Consider the following 18,150-nt stretch of genomic DNA (forward strand, 5'->3'; position numbering starts at 1 on the left):
AAGGGAGCAGGATCTGGGGGAAGGTTTTTGGGGGTAGTGAGGCTCAAGGTGAGTGACATGTAAAGAGGCAGAAGAGAGATTTCTCCTTCAAAAACATCATTCCCATTCTCTCCCCTTATCTAGGAATGTTCTGGGAGCTGGCGGTGAAAGGGTTAACGGCGCCAGCTGCCATACCCCCGAGCGTTCTGAGCGCTGAGATTCACCCAACAGGCGAGGGTCACTACCTCCGCAGGGGACCTGGCCCCAGGATAAAACTCCCCAGTGAGCAAGATGGAAACCTAAAATGAAACTTTGTCAGACTTCTCGGACTCAAGCATCATTACTGTCACCCTTGTCAGTGGCAGCCACGGCAGCACCAAATCCATCCTCACTCATGCCGCTTCCTGGTCTCTCTTTGGGGTTGGAATGTACTGCATTTTCTTGGGCAAATGTACCCTCCCCTCACTGACTCCTGGCCAACTTTCCTCCTTAGCAGGGTGTCTCAGGGACAAAATGAGATCACACAGAGGGAGCCTGGCACAATGTGGGTACCCTGGGAGGTGCAGACCCCGTGCCTTCCCTGCTTCCTGCCTCTCCCCTCTCCCGTTCTGGGGTCCAGGTTACTTGGAGTACCATATTTGCATAGACATGAGACCTCGCCCCGGGGAAATTCCCCCTGGTGACCAGGCTTCCTTTCTGAGGTCAGGCCACATCATCAGACGGCTCCTTCCTCTCTAGCGCGCCCCAGCCTCCCGCTGGCTCTGGCCCCAGTTATCTGGCAGGTGTCTACCCAGGCACAGATTTAGTCCCAGGCTTTGACCTTGGGTGCTGTCCAAGAGAATGGGAGTATAGGCGGTGGGCTGGGGACCTGGAGCAACAACAGACGTGGTGGATACTTGAGGAATAGAGGAAAGGGAGGAGACAGGAAGTGGTTGGGAAGCCTGGATTGTGATGCTAGCTCATCCACAACTCCCTGCTTGACCCTGGGCACGTGCCTACCTATCCCTGGGCCTCAGTGTCCTCTTCTATCCAGCCAGGGGGGTGGTTTAAGATCATCTCTAAGCTTTGTTCCAGATTTGATGGGCCAAGAAGCCACTTCCTTCAGCAGAACAATCTTGCAACATTTGTCCTTGGAGCATTTTCCTTGGACAAAAATCTTGCAACACACTGCCCGGTGTTTGTTTCCTTGGAAAACACAATTTTGCAAAATGCATCCCTGAATCCCATTTTTCAGATGCCGACAGAGTTATATGCATCTGCTCTCCTCATCATGACTTGGTCTGAATTTTAATTTTTCTTTTCACATCCATCATGTATAATGTTCTAAAATCTGTCGTCCTCATGGTCTCTGACCCTGGTACTGAGAAAGCACCTTCCCTGGCACAAAAAAAGGGGAAGAGGTGGGGTGAGACCACAGAGCCCTAAGAAACTGTGAGGTCCTGGGACCACCTGCATCAGAACTGTTAGAATGGCCCCTTTGAGAGCGGTAGTCCCAACTTTGAACCAACTGGGAAGCTTTTAAAATTGCAAACCCAGGCCACACCCTCTGAGATCCTGCTGTAATTAGTCTGGGGTGGGACCTGGGCATCTGTGTTTTCACAGGGCTCACCAGGTGATTCTAATCTGCAGCCAGGACTGAGAATTGCTGATGGAAGGACCCACCCGAGACCAGATAGATCAGAGGATTCCAATGGACACTAGAGTTGACAATCCCCTGACCTATGTTATTCTTTGCGAAGTTATCCTAACGGGTACCCCTTCTGGGCACATGCCCAGGGTTGTAGATGGGCACAGAGCACTGACCCCCTTTCACAGATGAGGAAAGTGCGGGACAGAGAGAGGAAACGACTTGCTGAGGTCACACGGGGAGTTCAGGAATGGCAGTGGGCCTGGCACCGAGTGGATGTTCACAGACTCAAAGCGCTTTTGCAAAAATCATGGACTGGATGCTTGGGGGACCCAGAGAAGTACTAGCCTACTTGGTACCTCCTGAGGGTTCATGACACCGAGGTCTCCTTGGCTGCCTGTCTACAAGCAGATACTTCTCACTTTGGAGTTGGAAGGCCCAGCTTAAGGACTTGGCTTTCTCAAACTCTACTAAGTACTAAGGTCACCCCTGGGAGGTTATTAAAAATGCTGCCTCCAGTCCTCCCTCCACCCGAGAGTCTGATTTCTTAGGTTTACAGTGGGACCTGGATCTGCCCAGACTCCTGGGCTAGGTCCTAAGAGCATGAGGAGTCCCCATCCTGGGGAGCTTTCAATAGAATTCGTGAGTCAGGAAACCCAGGGGCTCAAATCCATTCATTCACTAAATAAATATTGATTGACTGACTATGATGAGACTGGCCCGGGGTGCTGTCCCCACACATTAACAAGGTGGAAGAGATGGAGCTGAAAAATTAAGCATCAAAGGCGTGGGCCTGGGAGAGGTTCCCATGTATACCCATCCTTCGAGGACTCCTCTCCAGGTGAGCTCTGGAGACATTACCTGAGTTTGAACTCCAGCTGTGCCACTGATTAGCCGTTGGCCTAAACCACCATGAGCCTCAGTTTCCTCATCTGTAGAATAGCAGTACCAGTCTCCGAGGGCTCTGATGAGGAACGCATGCCATCATTCACTTAAGAGCACTGAGGGCTTTGTCTGATAGATGTCAATCCTAAATATTACCGATTATTTCCTGACCATATTAGCCTTCCCCGATTTCTCCTTCTTCTGAACTTTGGGACTTCTGTACCGAGTCAGAATGGAAGGTCCCTTAGTGGTGATCTAGTCTGACTCCTTTCTTTACCTCACAGAAGGGGAAATTCAGAGAGGGGGAAGGACTTGCCCTGGACCACACAGCAGAACCAGGACTCAGTCCAAGGGCCTCTTCTTCCTTGATGTCTATCGCATGGCCCGAACAGAAGAGGCAATTTCAGGGAATTCATAGCTGGAAGAAAGAAGAGGTGAGAGAGGTGTGAGAAGCTAATTGCCCTCAGCATCTTGGCAGGGAAAGAAACCCAGTGCTAATCTTCCCCTAGATGTGCAAGCCAAGTATTCCTGACTGGAGATTCCAGTTCGGGGGTGGGGTGGGGGTGGGGGACGGTGGGTGAGGGGGTAGGATCCAGCTCCTTCAGCCGCCTTAGTGCTTCTAGGTCCCCTTGCCATTTAAGACTCCATGAGCAGGAACCTGTCTAAGTGGGGCTTCGTGAACTCACAGAGGACTCACAGATTATTGTGGCCTCGGGAGAGAAAACATCGCATTTGGAGGGAATGTAGCAATCCAGAAATATTAGGACTGAGTGATACATTCTACAAAAGAGGAATCCAAAACTCCATTTCCTCCAGTTAGGGACATTTGTCAGTTTCATGGAAGGCTCTAGCTGACCCTGGGGGCGGATCCCAGGTCACCAGGAGATTTCATAAAGGGAGCCGGGACGAGATCTCTCTCCCTGATGCTAAGTCCTGCCACCAGCCCAGATGCCTGCTTCTGAGCTGTGAGGGAGGCCCTTCAGTTTGGTATCAGGGGGCAGAGAGAAGAGCATCTGACAGCATGAGTGTGGGAAGGTGTGTTTACTCCCAGCAGAGAAAAGGGTCTATGTGGAGAGAAGGTAGCAACCATCCTGTGCGCCTGGCTAACTCAAGGACTGGTTGGTTCATCTAATCCTATAGAACTTCCTATGGTGATGGGAGTGTCTGCCCATTCTGGTACACTAGCCACTTGTGTGGCTACTGAACATTTATTATTTTTTTAAATATATTTTTATTGACTTCAGAGAGGAAAGGCGAGGGAGAGAGAGATAGAAACATCAATGATGAGAGAGAATCATTGATCGGCTGCCTCCTGCATGCCCCCCACTGGGGATCGAGCTTGCAACTCGGGCATGTGCCCAGACTGGGAATCGAACTATGACCTCTTGGTTCATATGTCGACGCTCAACCACTGAGCCACACCTGCCGGGCGGCTATTGCACATTTTTAAAGTGGCACTGCCACCGAGGGACAATGTGGTGTGGGACCGAGCACTGGACTAGGAGCCAGGAAGTCCCTCCATGTACTCACTTGGACAGTCACTTCCCTTGCCTGTCCCTCACTTCCTCATCTGTAAAGTGAGGCCATTGAGCCAGGAGGTGTCTCTAGCACTCTCTTGGAATCCCAGTGTGAAGGGCACAGAGCAGTTGAGGATTGGATTCCGTGAACTCTCCCCCTCCTCCCTCCTATCTCCCACTTCACCCCCCTGCCCCACCCCCAGGAATGAATGTGGCCCCTGTGACTGGCCTGCCTATTTCCTCAGGCCCTACCTATGTTACTTCCCCTTGCCTGCTTCAAACTCCAGGCTCCATTCAGAGCGAACGATTTTAAGTTCCCCGAATGTCCTCTTCTCTTTGCACAGTCTCTTCCCTTTGCTGAGAACACTCTTCCTTATGCTCTCGCTTGGTTACTTTCAGGTCTCAGCTAAGGCATCACTTCCTCAGGAGGACTTCCCAGATCCCCAAATTCTGACTAGCTGCTCCCTTGTCCAAGCTCGTGTAGCTCCCTGTATTTCTCCTGCCAAAACACATCTCTACCACGCTTTACTGTCACTACCTATGAATTTGCCTTTAGCCCCCACAGCAATGCTGTCCGATAAAACTTTTGGCAATGATAGAAATGTTCTGCACATGTGCAGCTAATGTGATGGCCACATGTGGCCACTGAGCACTTGAAATGTGGCTGGTGCTGAGGAACTGAATTCCTGATTTTAACGAATTTATATTCAAATAGCCACGTGTGGCCAATGGCTACTGTTCTGGATGGGCAGCCACCAAATCTGTGAGCAGGCAGGAGCTGGCTTGTCCACCCCGTATCCTCAGTGGTCTGTAAGCCTGTGAGTGGTCTTGAAGAAACTGTAAGAATGAAGAAACTCTGTACCGAGGCCAATCGAGAGAGAGGGGCCAGCTCATCCACACGGCCCCCTCCCATCCTTTCTCCAGGCGTCAACAGATAATGAACTGAGACCTTATGTTTGTAAAGCCGTCGATAGTTTACAAAGAATGTCTGCAATCCATCGTTTTACTTTACTTATCATCACAGGAGGCAGGCAAAGCAGGACTCACTGTCCCCATTTTCCAGCAGGGATCACTGAGACTCCGGATGGGGAAGCAAGGCTCCAGAGCACCCGCGCTGGTTCGTGCAGAGCTGGCTGCTCCGGGGTGGGGAGGTCTCTAAGACCCCCCTCGACATCTGAATGAGGTCTGCACAGAAGGGAGTAAGCTCTTCCTGTCCAGCAGAGAATCCACTGAGACTAAGTGGAAACAGATGGGGTAGGACTGGGGGCAGGAGGATGTGGGCTGGACATCTGGTGATTTCCTCAGGGTCCTGAGCACTGGAATCCCCCATCTTAGGCAAAGGAGGAAATAGAGGTCCTTGGGAGAACCCTGGGGCGAGGTGGGGTGAGCAGACCAGGTGGCCCCTGCCTCCCCTGCGCCAGTGCTCAGACCAGCCACGGAATCCGCAGGCTCCAGCTCTTCCCCTGAGCCGTCTCCTGGAATTCACAGCAAGCGACAGTCAGTCTGGGCAGTGACAGGTGGGGACTGATAGGGAAGGGCCCTGTGCTCTGCCAGGGGTGGGAAGGGGCCTCCGCTGAGCCTTGTGTGGCTGCCTGGCTCCTCCATCTCGGGGAATTCCCCTCCTGCTAAAAGTCAGCCCAGCCCAGCCCAGCCCTCCTTCCTGCAGAAGCACAGTGAGCGGAGCAGCCTTCACAGGGCCGGCAGCCCCCGCCACACACACCCTGTCTCCTCCTGCCCTTCTCCAGGTGAGTGACCCAGCCTGGGGGCGGCGAGCCAGGCAGGACAGGGGAAAGGGCTCACTGCGCCAGGGTGCTGGGCCCACCAGGCCCTCCCACCTCTGGGCCAAGGGCCACCAGCCTCCCACTTTCCTGCCTGCTGGGGTCGCTGCTCCAGGCCCAGGTCCCTCTTCCCCCACTTAGGGCTTGGGCTCTGGGCCTCTCTATGTCCCTGCCCGCCCAGCTGGCAGGCCCTGCTGTTCTCTTCTTGCTTCTCTCCCTCCTTTTATTTCCTTTTCCTGCCCTCCTCTTCTTGCCCGGCTTCCTCAGCCAGTCTTTTCTCTCTAGTCGCTACTAGTTTTTCCAAAGAGAAGGAAAAGAAAGGTCTATTTTTATCTTATTCTTCCCCCCAAGAAAAGGGAGTAGGTTCCCTAGTATGAACATGGATGTTTGTGTGTGTGAGTGAGTACGTGTGTCTTTGTTAGTGAGTCCAATCTACTGAGGTGTACATGTGTATGACCCTGTGAGCAAAAGTGTGTTTGTATATGTCTGTGTGTGAGGGCAGTATGTAGCTATGTGTGAGTGTGTGTGTGTGTGTGTGTGTGAGGGTGTGTAGGTGTGTGTGATTGTGTCTGGGTATTATGTGTGTGTCTGTATGTGTGAGTGAGGGAAGTGTGTGTGTGTGTGAGTGTATTGGTATTATGTGAGTGTGTGTGTGTCTGTGTGTGAGGAGTGTGTAGGGGTGTGTGTGAGTGTTTGGGTATTATGAGTGTGTGTGTGTGTGTGTGTGTGTGTCTGTGTGTGAGGGGTGTGTAGGTGTGTGTGTGTGTGTGTGTGTGTGTGTGTGAGGGTGTGTAGGTGTGTGTATCTGGGTGTATCTGGGTGTGAGGAGTATGTAGGTGTGTATGTGAGTGGTTGGGTATTATGAGTGTGTGTGTGTGTGTGTGTGTGTGTGTGTGTGTGTTGGGAACTTTGTGATCTAAAGACTGGAAGGCTGGGACCCTATGGAGCACTCCCCTACCTGCTTCCCTCCCGGGGAGGCTGGGCCTTTCTGGGGTTGAACCTTTAACAGAGCCCGAAGCACCAGGAGTGGGTGAAGGGCTGATAGCGGCAGCGATGCGGCCTCCTCTTTGATCACAAACAGTCCAGATTTTCCAAAGCTGGTCAGAGGCCCAGCCCAGGGAAGTCCCTGGCGAGGAGTGGCAAGCAGTGGAGGCCAAGTCACTGCAGTGGCTTCTGGCTGGGAGAAGCAGGAGGGGCCAGGCAGAACGAGCATGAGAGGACAGGGGTGAGGCTGAAGGAGGATTGATTACTCTCAGGGCCCTGTCAGGGCTTCCCAGGATTAGAAATCGCTCTGGTTCCCATGGGTCTGCCTCCCTCGGGGGCTGGGCTGGGCCTGGCCTACCGCTTCCCACTTCCAGGAGGATGACAGGGGGCAAGCTTGGATCTAAACCCAAATCCAATCGGCACCCTGACCTGGAGACAGGGAGGCCAGAGGGAGAGGAGCTGGAACAGGGGAGGCCTGGGCTCCTAGGAACTATGAGAGGGGCCTGGTGGGGTCACGAAGGCCGGAATGTCCCCAGTGTCATTTTACCTCTCCTCTCTGTAGTGGCGCCCTAGAAACCCCAGGTCCAGGGACTTAGGGGAAATAGTTGGGGTGGAGAAAGAGGAAAACAGGAGAGCCCTTCCAGGCCTGGCAGTTCCGAGAACATACTCTGTGAGGTCTGAGGCAAGTTCCTCCAGGGCTCTAGCCCATGGGGACCCTATAGGATTGATCGTAATTATTGTTGCTGCCTTTCACTGATGCCAGGCCCTGTGGCATTTCACTTGCTCCACCCTGTGTGTTGGGCACTGTTCTAACCTTCATGCTGTGGATGAGGAAACAGGCAGAGAACAATCACGAGGAGTATTCGCTGAGGCAGGGCTGTCCTCTAGGCCCAGGTCTGTCTGACTCCCTAATCCTCTCAGGCTCTGCTTCTTGGAGGAAGGGCAATTGTGGGTACAGTATATGGTTTAATTCACATCAGGGTGCCGAGTGAATGTGCAAAGCTAACGCTGTCTTACTGCCGTTGTGTCTGTGCCCTCATTCAGTTATGGTATTTGGGAGTAGACAGAATTAGAGACTGATTTACTTCTTACCAAGAAACACGATTACCTAGTACAACTTCAGTCAACAGAAACGTGCTTGACACCCATTTCTCATTTAACTATCGCTGACATCTCTCTTGTGTACACACACACCCAATACCAGAAAGCACCTAGAATCCACAGAGGGTTTTACACTCCCGGGGCGGCCTCAGGCTATGGACACGTGGATCTAAGGAAGGGACCCAGAGCCAGGACTGCTCTTTTCTTTGGTCCGTAGCTGCTGGCCCTGAGTTTCACTGACCCCCCCACTAGCCAAGGCCCCGGCTCACTAATGCACACAATGGAATGATACACGTGCTTGTTTGAAAGCTCCATTTCCCATCGGTGGGGCGTGTGGAAATAACACTGATCTGGAAGCAGGAGATGGGTTCCAGTCCCAAGTTACTAATCACGAACTTGTGAGATCTCCGGCACATCCCTGCTTCTCTGGTTCTCGGTGTCTTCATCCCTACAAGTAAAAGTCTGGGTTTGATCCTTTCTAACCACTCTTTAAAAGGTCTGGCATTTTGAGTTCTATGTCTTGCTAGCTGGCAAGACTCCATAACACAATGCTTAGGAGTGTTACGAGTTTAAGAGCGTGGATCTTCCTGCTCCAGTTACCTGTTGCTGTATATGACCTCGTCCAAGTCATTTAACAGCTCCAAGCCCCAGTTTCATCTGAGAAATGGGGATGATAATGGTCCTGACCTCAGAGTGTGGCTGGGAGACACAATATGTGAAAGTGCAGGCCTAGCACACAGCAAATACTCCACAAATGTTACCTTTCAATGTTTTTAATATGCAGCCTTCACTCTTCTTTAGGCACTTGATTTAGAGTTCAATCAGTCATGGGAGGGTTTGGGAGTATGAAATTTTTGGTTAGAAATATAAGATTTTTTTAAATTTATTTTTTTATTGTTGACAGTATTACAGATGTCCCCCATTACCCCTCCCCCATTACCCCTTCCACTTGAGCCACATATATGTTCTTTGGTTAATCTCTTTCTGTCCCCACCACCCCCTCTCCCCTCTGAGATCTGTCAGTCTGCTCCATGTTTCCATGCCTCTGAACCTATTTTGTTCATCAGTTTATTTTGTTCATTAGATTCCACATTTAAGTGAGGTCATGTGATATTTGTCTTTCTCAGACTGGCTTATTTCACTTAGCATAATAATCTCCAGGTCCATCCATGCTATTGCAAAGGGTAAGAGATCCTTCTTTTTTTTTTTTAAATATATTTTTTTGATTTTCTTACAGAGAGGAAGGGAGAGGAATAGAGAGTTAGAAACATCGATGAGAGAGAAACATCGATCAGCTGCCTCCTGCACACCCCCTACTGGGGATGTGCATGCAACCAAGGTACATGCCCTTGACCGGAATCGAACCTGGGACCCTTCAGTCCCCAGGCTGATGCTCAATCCACTGAGCCAAACCAGTTAGGGTGAGATCCTTCTTTTTTACAGCTGCATAATATTCCATGGTGGAAATGTCCCACTTCTTTTTTTATCCACTCATCTACGGATGGACACTTGGACTGTTTCCAGATCTTAGCTATTGTAACCAATGCTGCTATGAACATAGGAATGTATATAATCTTTCTGGTTGGTGTTTCGGGATTCTCAGGATATATTCCCAGAAGTGGGATTGCTGGGTCAAATGACAGTTCCATTTTCAATTTTTTGAGGCAACTCCATACTGTTTTCCATATTGGCTGCACCACCCTGCATTCCCACCAGCAGTGTACTAGGGTTCCCTTTTCTCTACATCCTCACCAGCACCTGTCATTTGTTGATTTGTTGATGGTAGCCATTGTTGAGGTGATTAAAACCTCATTGTAGTTTTAATTTGCATCTCTCTACTGATTAGTGATGTTGAGCATTTTTTTCATGTCTGTTGGCCATCTGTATGTCCTCTTTGGAGAAGTGTCTATTTAAGTCCTTTGCCCATTTTTTAAAATTGGATTGTTTGTGTTCCTGGTGTTAAGTTCTATAAGTTCTTTATGTATTTTGGAAATCAACGCCTTATCAGATGCATCATTGGCAAATATGTTCTCCCACACATGGGTTATTTTCATTTTGATGATGGTTTCTTGTGCTGTGCAGCTTTTTAGTTTGATGTAGTCCCATTTAATTATTTTTTCCTTTGTTTCTCTTGTCCTAGATGTATCAGTGAAAATACTGCTATGTGAGATGTCTGAGATTTTACTGCCTATGTTTTCTTTAGAATTTTTATGGTTTTGCAACTTACATTTGTCTTTTATCCATTTTGAATTTATTCTTGTGTATGGTGTAAGTTGGTGGTCCAGTTCCTTTTTTTTTTTTTAATGTACCCATCCAATTTCCCAACACCATTTATTTTATTTGTTTTAAATGTTTTAATGTTTCATTATTGAAATTTTCAAACATGGATAAATATAGAGAGAATAGTATAAAGCAGCACTATTCCAAGTGCTGTTTATTTATTTCTTAAAATATATTTTTATTGATTTCAGAGAAGAAGGGAGGGGGAGAGAGAGAAACATCAATGATAAGAGAAAATCATTGATCGGCTGCCTCCTGCACGCCCCACAATGGGGATTGAGCCTGCAACCTGGGCATGTGCCCTGACCAGGAATCAAACCGTGACCTCCTGGTTCATAGGTCAGTGCTCAACCACTGAGCCACACCGACTGGGCCCAACACCATTTATTGAAGAGACTGTCTCTACTCCATTGTATGCTCTTGCCTCCTTTGTCAAATATTAATTGACCGTAATGGCGTGGGTTGATTTCTGGGGTCTCTGTTCTGTTCCATTGACTGTTCTTATGCCAGTACCAGGCTGTTTTGATTACAATGGCTTTGCAGTATAGTTTGATATACAGTATTGTGACCCTCCAACTTTTTTCTTCTTTGGGGTATGTTTTTTATTTTCCTCAAACGTGGATTTAGGTCTGACTTTGGAACAGCTTTGGTGGAGGAGGGGAGGTAGTGGCAGAAAGGAGATTAGGAATCTGTGTACTTTAAAACAAAGCAAAATAAAACACAGGCCTTTTGATTGTCCTCCCAGGTGGGGCTTTGCACAGGTGCTTGTTGTCACTCTGGAAGAGCAAGAGGTTCCCAGCTGCCTGAGTCGCTTAGCTTCCAGGGTGAGGCCAAGCTTCCTGGCTTGGAAATCTTCCAGATCTGGGGGGAGCAGAAGTGACAGGCTAGGGGACCTGTTTCCCACCCTGCCAGGCCCTCAATCTAGGGCCCTATCGTGGATGTGGATGGTGGCTGGCAACTGGGGAAACTGTATTCCTGGGTTTAACTGTGACGGTCTACCCAATGCATGTAACCCATGTCTGCATGCCATTATCATTTCTCAGATGCCTTCTTTGTGCCAAGCGTTGGGCTTTACTCGCATTATCTCATTTATCCTCAGGATCACCTGAGGGGTAGGTACAATGATCATCTCCACATTCAGAGAGGAACTGAGGCTTAGAGAGGCCACCCAGGTAGCAAGTGGTTGAGTAGGGTTTGGAACCCCATTAGTTAAATTCATAGCCTAGGTTCATAATGAGTGCTGAGTTTCTGTAAGACGGTACGAAAAATCATGACACTGTAAAGGCAACGTGGTGCAGTGGAAAGTGTACATATGCTGGGGAGCCCTAGTCCCGAGTTCCAACACTGGTTGCATCACTCGACATGTGTGGCCTTTAACAAGTCCTTCACTACATTGAAGCCTCTGCTTTCCTACCCGTCAAATAAGAGATTGTGATCAGTGGTCCCCACGGCCTCTAACATGGTGGGATGTTCTGAAGTCCAACAAAGACTTAAAAAAGGATGGAAGGGGTGGGTGCGGTCATGACTTTGAAGAGATGAGTTTTCTCACACGTTGTAATTGTTAAGAAAAATTATCCCAAAGTAGGAATACAGGCAACAAGATGACTATGTAACCTTTTTATGTCATACTAGAGCATTGTCCAAAAAAACCCCACCTAGGAGTCATCTGGTATTTTGGGGAATGGAATTATTTTTCTAACTCTCTAAGTTCAATCGGACATTTTATAAAAACAGCTGAAATAGTTTGGAAACAAAATGCAAATAGTTGAAGACCCTTTTCTCTCTCTCTCTCTCTCTTTTTAAGTAAATGTCAATGTTCATGAGAAGAGAGGTTGGGCTTAGGAAGAGAGCATTCTAGGAAGAGGCAACTTGGGGTGTACTGATGAACAGGAAGGAGACTGGTGTGGGGACCCAATGGATAGAGGTGATGCCTGAGGGCTGCCTTATAGATTCTAATTTCCCTGTAACCTCCCTCTTGGTGACACTCAATGGTGCTTTGGTGTTTGCATTCCTTGGCTCCCTCCCTTCAAAATCTGGGTATATGTGTATTTATTTTAATAATTTAAATGAACTAGAATTATTATTTTTTAAATCCTCACCTGAGGATATTCATTCTTTCTTCTCTTTCTTTCTTCTTTCTTTTTTTTTTTTTTTAAGAGAATGGAAGGGAGGGAGGCAGAGAGAAAAACATCAATGTATCATTGGTGCCTCTGGCACACACCCTGAGGCAACCAGCCAGGGCTGTTTTGAGAATTTGATAACACCTTTGAAGTAATTGAAGGCATCCCAGGTTGTCACCGAGCCTGAAAGGAGAATGCTTGGATTAGGCATATGCTTGTGTGTGTGTTCGCACAGAATCAGTTGATTGACAGATCCCTCAATTTGTAAAATGAGGGCCTGTGTGAAACAGCTCCTCAAATCCCTTCTGAAATTAAACTTACCCTCTGTAGAATAAAATTATAACCTTAAAAAGACCAGTGTTCCCAACCTTAAACCAAACTACTGCTCCTTATGCATCTGGGAAATCCCACAGCCTGGCCCATCTACCATAAGATATACTCTGTCTTTCATATATTTATGGTAAAAAAAAATAAAATAAAATAAGGCGGGGTGGTGGTGTACAAAACCCGTCTCATTAGGATGGCCGAGTAAATTGAAGTAATGCGTGCAAAGTGTTTACAGTGTCTGGAGCAGTGCATGTTAGCAGCAACAGTGAGAGTCCTGCAGGGTCCCTCCAGCTCGGAATTTCTATGAGCTCTGCTCACAAGTCCGGGAGCGCCCAGCCCCGATCGCCGGGGCCCTGAGCAGCCGGAGCTCCGGCTGAGCTCCAAACGCTACGTGCCTTTTGGCAAGTTCCTTCCTCGCTCTGGCCCGGTGCCCCTCGGGCCCAGGAAGTTGTGGGGTGGTCTCTGCGGCTCGTCTCCGCTCGGTAGTTTGGGCTTTCAAGTGGTCGCAGCCTCACTCCGGAGCCCGAGGCTTCCGACGCCGGGAGTGCCGTCTGGAGCTGCCCAGACCCGGGGCGTCGCCGGCCCGAGGGACGGACACCCGCGGCCGCTCGGCAGCTGCTCGGGCTGTTTACCTCGCCGGGCCCCACCCCAGCAGCCGCGGGCCCGCCCTAGAGCACGGCGCGATTGGACGACAGACCTGTCAATCTCCGGGGACTTTCCCAGGGGTGGGGCCGCCCGGCTCCCGGCACTTCCTCGTCCCAGCCCCTTCCCAGGAGCCGGAGGTGTGCCGCCCGGGCCGCTACCCCGCCACCCCGTCCCTGGAGCGTCCCCGGAGCCCGTGCTGGGCGCGGAGAGAGGGCGCTGTCCCTCAAGGCCCTCACCCTCAGGTAAGCCTGCCGGGCCGGAGCGAGGATGGAGGGGGAGGAAGGGCGTCTGAGACCGGCCCTTCAGCGCCTCGGCGGCGGCCTGGCATGGAGTGGGAGGTCAGGCCCCGCCAGGTGGCCTGGGATTCTCGGCTCCGGGGCAATGGCGCTTGAGGCCCCGGGTCGCGGGGCGCCTCCTGGGGGGTCCGGCTCTGTGGGGAATCCCTGCTCTCGCGGAGGGTGGTGGGTGCGCGTGCGCACTGCGTAGGCGCGCGTGTCTAGAAACGGGGTGCAGGCCAGTGCCGGGCTTGCAGGCGGTGTGCGCCGGCCGGTGGAGAGAGCGCGTGAGCTTGAGTCTGTTTACACTCACGCAGTGGTTCTCAACCTTCCTAATGCCGCGACCCTTTCAATACAGTTCCTCATGTTGTGGTGACCCCCAACTATAAAATTATTTTCGTTGCTACTTCATTACTGTAATTTTGCCAGTGTTATGAATCGTAATGTAAACACCTGATATGCAAGATGTATTTAGGCGACCGCTGTGAAAGGGTCGTTCGACCCCCAAAGGGGTCGCGACCCACAGGTTGAGAACCGCTGGGGGAGGCCAGTTTTGGAAGCAGTGTGCATGGGTAATGAAGAGGAAAATAACATTCCTCTTCAAAGTGAGTATTAGTATTATTGTCCCCATTTTGCTCCCAACCGAGGCGCTTGGAGACTGGGGTCACACAGCTAGGGGGTTGCAGGATTTGAAAGCTGGCATTTGTCTCCGAGTCCCCCGATCTACTGTTGACCATATTTGCACAGTGTTGGAGACTACATCGGTGTGCATGTGCGGGGTATCTGTAAGTGAATTTCTGGGAATGATTTTGCGTGTGGAGTTTCTCCGTATGGGTGACTTTTCCACTGTAGGACATTTGTGTGCATACATTGATGTGTATGGAAGCGATGGCATTATACATTCGTTAATCGTGTGTATGGACGTGTTTATGTGACTGAGCAACATTGTGTTTTGGTTGGGAGGGCGGGACTTTTGTGGACGATGCGGAAGAATCTGCAACATCCATCCCCACCCCCTTGCAGAATGACAGCGCAGGGGAAGCTGTGGATTCCGAATGCATCATTTTTATTTCACAGTATAGTCAAAATGGAATTTAAGCAGCACTTACTCACTTTCCAAACAGTGGGGTATGGTAGAGGGGAATTCGGCATCTGATGAGAGGTCAGGAAAGGGGACTCTCAGCATTTTTTTTTTTTAATTCCCGACAATGGATGTTGCATTAGGAAGCTGGAGTATTGATTAGTACAGACTTATAGCAATCCTATGATGTTGTATCAATATCCCTATTTTACAGCAGAGGGAACTGAGGCAGTGAGCAACCAGTACTGGTAATAATAACAGCTTACATTTATGAACACTTACCATGTGCCAGGCCTGGTGCTTTACATTCAGTATCTCATTTAATTTTTCAACCATCCTAGGAGATCCTGACTGTTAGTAGCCTCAATTTTCAGGTGAGGAAACTGAGGCCCAAAAGGTTAAGACTGGCCCCAAACTAGTAAGCTTTGAACCCTGGATCTTGTTCCTTTTCCACTGACCAAGGCTCTTGTCCTTGCTGTGTCCTGGGAAAATAATGTTATCGGGGACTGGCGCTTCATGGAAGCACTTGACCATGTCCCTCTGAAATCGGCAGCCGTGAGAGTCCTGTGTTCTACATACTTAGGTGACCCTGTTTCCCCCCACCCGTGGGTGTCCGGTGAGTGTCCGGTGGGTATGGCATGGCACTCATGCTGAGGGTTGGTGCCTGCCCCTATGCCCACACCAGTCCTTTGGGGCCCCAGGAAGCCGTAGGGTCTGACTCATACCCTTACCCCCAGTGCTGCTTGTGACTCGGGCCCGGATGTCCTGGGTTGGGTCGGGCCGACCTGATTTGAGCACCTTAGCCTTGTAAGAGGTTTGTCTGCCTCCCTCTCTGAGTCCCCTGGGTACTACCTTACTTCTGCTCTCACTGTGGTGTAGCCATGGCCCCTGCTTTTCTTCCCTGCCAGGCTTGGCCTTTCCTTGAGGCCTTTGTATATGCTGTTCCTTCTGCTTGGAACTCCTTTCTCTGGCTCTTTCTATGGCTGGTTCTTCCTTATTTGTCAAGTCTCAGCTCAAATGTCACCTCCTCAGAGGGGCCTTCCCTGACCTTTCTATGCAAAGTAGCCCCTTTTTTTCACTTTCTGTCATAAAACTATTGTATTTTTTTTTATACAGTTGTCATCCTCTGAAATAATCTTATTTATTTGTGAATGAGAAAGTCTATGTATAGAACTCAGTGTCTGGCATATAGTAATTTCAGTTTGTCGTCTTTCTCTTTTTCCTAGAAGAGAAGAGTGAGAGCAGGGGCCTCTTTGGTTTCATGTGTGCATCCCTGATAATAGATAAGAGGGTCGAGGGTAAGGCTCTGCTGGCTTTGTTCAATGGGGGAGTAGAATAGAAGAAACTAGGATAATGGTGCATTTCCCAGGTGGGAAACTGAGGCCTAGAGGTGGGAAGGCACTTGTCCCAGAGAGGTAGTGGCAGAGTTGGAATGAGAACCAGAACTTGCTTTCCGAGGCTTTTTTTTTTTCATTTTTAAAAAATTTAATTTAATCTTTCCCATCACCCTTTATCCGTCTCTACAGTCAGCAAACATTTCCTGATGGCCCTCGTGCCTGGTGCTGTGAATATGGCCCGAGGCTCAGGTGCATAGGAACTGGCCCTGCCCTTGAGGAGCTTGTAGTAAATGGGGAGGAAGGTGCCCAGAGTGCTGTCTGGAAGCCCTTGTGTGCCAGCAAGTGCCTGGCAGTAAGTCTGACTGTCGTGCGGAGCAGTTTGCAGGTGCCAGGTGGGCTGGGGGCTTCTGGAGAGAGATGACTCCAAGGCCAGGCCTGATAATGAGGTGCAGAGGGGGGCCTGAGCCCCTTCTGGAACTTGGTGGGCTGAGCAGCAGATGTGGGGTAAGGTTCTCCTGGGTTGGGGAAGCTGACCAGCTGGGCTAGGAAAAACCCTAAGGTCTTGACTACCAGGTAGAGACGTGTTGGTTTTTCCCTGTGGGCAGCATTGGGAAGTGATTAGACCATTGGTTGGCAAACTTAAGCAGGCTTCAGCACCACCTGGGCGTCTTGTTAGATCGCTGGGCTGTGGCCCCTGGTGTCTGATCCAATAAGTGTTGGAGATGCTTGCTTCTGGTCCGGGCGGCTCTTTGAGAACCCCTGGTGTGGACCCCCTCCTTTTGAGTTGGGCACTCCTGGGTGGGTGCTGGCTCTGCTTCCTCACCTGTAAGGTTCTGTGCCCCCCGTGCTACCTTCTAGAGTGGGGCGAATGGATGAGAGTGCATGCAGGCACTCAGCACAGGGCTGGTGCGGGGTAAGCCATCAGTAAATGCCACTGCTGACCTTGTTAATGGTGATAATCACAAGGGCATTGGAGGGATTTTAATAGGAGAAGATGAGGATGGTCTGTTTTCCGTGCTTCAGGAAAACTTGCCATCGACCCTCTGCCACCTATGGACCATGCCGTGTCCTCTCGGACGGGGTCATCCTTTGCTTTGTCTCAGACCTCTTAGAATAGTGGAAGCTTACCTGTGTGAGGGGCACACAGGACATCTGGCCCAAGTTCCCTCAACAGCACCCAGCACCCCAGCAGGTGATCATCCAGCCTCCACTTGATCCCCACCCTCAGCGTCAGGGAGCACGCTGCCTCCCGGTGTTGTTACAGATGGCTTGCTTTCACAGCAGTGGGGAGGGGGCTTGATGCAGGTCCTTCCTTTCTTACCTCCTCTTTGCTCCCTCCTCGCTCACCTGACCACTTTTGGGGAGAGAGGGAAGGAAAGAGACAGGGTAGTAGGGTGGTGAGGCAGAGAAGGCACAGCTGGCCACCGGAAGACCTGGGCCCCTCCCCTCGGCCTCACTGCCATCCCGTGCCACCTTGGGCAGGCCTCTTTGCTTTGCTGACTTTGGCATCCCAGCTGCAACATGAAGGGATTGCACTGGCTGCTGCCTCAGGGTGTCCTCTTCCAGCTCTGAAAATTCTGTAGCCCAGCGATTGGGCCTCCAGCAGTTGCTGAGCTTTTCCTGGTGGGCCATGTCTTCCTGTGCCCACCCTCCCTGCTCCTAGAGCTGCGCCACTGCCCTCCTTTCCCGTCCTTCTCTGAAGGGAGAGTGTCTGGAGTCCTCTGGAGGGTTGTGCAAAAGAAGGCCCAGGGAAGCAGGGAGAAGCTCCCCAACCCTAGAGACAGATCTTGGCAGCCTCCACGGCCAGTTGCAGGAAGTTCTCCATGTTTTTCCCCATGACCGGCCCAGGACAGTCACTCTTCCAAGAGGAATGGATGTCTGCCCTGGGGAACTGCTGGCTCTTTGTCTGGGGCTGCCTTCCTGTGGAGGTCTTCTCTTCCTGAGGACCTTACCCCGAGGCTGGTCCCTGTGTCCTTGAGCACCTACGGGGTGGACAAACTGGTGGTCGAGGCAGATGGATGTGTGTGGGGGGAGGACAAGGGGAGGGGTGCTGTGGGAGTCTTGTCACCGAGGAGTCATACTCAGAGGCCAGAGCTGGTATTTTTAGGGCAGGCGTGGGGGGTGGCCCATGAGTCAGGGGCCTTTGGTTTGGTCTCCACCCACACTGGAGAGTGCAGGTCATTGCCCTCTGCCTTTGTCATGGCCAGCTTTGTC

The 18,150-nt window shown here is 50.6% G+C and overlaps 1 protein-coding gene across 1 annotated transcript in view; it reads left to right on the top strand.

Annotated features, from left to right (window-relative positions):
* The first annotated feature begins 13,338 nt into the window (after positions 1-13,338).
* The window catches only part of TNIP1 (TNFAIP3 interacting protein 1), a 43,803-nt gene continuing 38,991 nt past the window's right edge, over positions 13,339-18,150 (top strand). The window contains 1 exon segment of the mRNA XM_070414577.1: positions 13,339-13,485. The gene's annotated coding sequence lies outside the window, so the exon portion shown is untranslated.

The sequence above is a fragment of the Myotis yumanensis genome, unplaced genomic scaffold, assembly GCF_028538775.1.
Source record: "Myotis yumanensis isolate MYYU_CA2020_CCGP unplaced genomic scaffold, mMyoYum1.0.hap1 SCAF_5, whole genome shotgun sequence".
In the NCBI taxonomy this organism is placed as follows: domain Eukaryota; kingdom Metazoa; phylum Chordata; class Mammalia; order Chiroptera; family Vespertilionidae; genus Myotis; species Myotis yumanensis.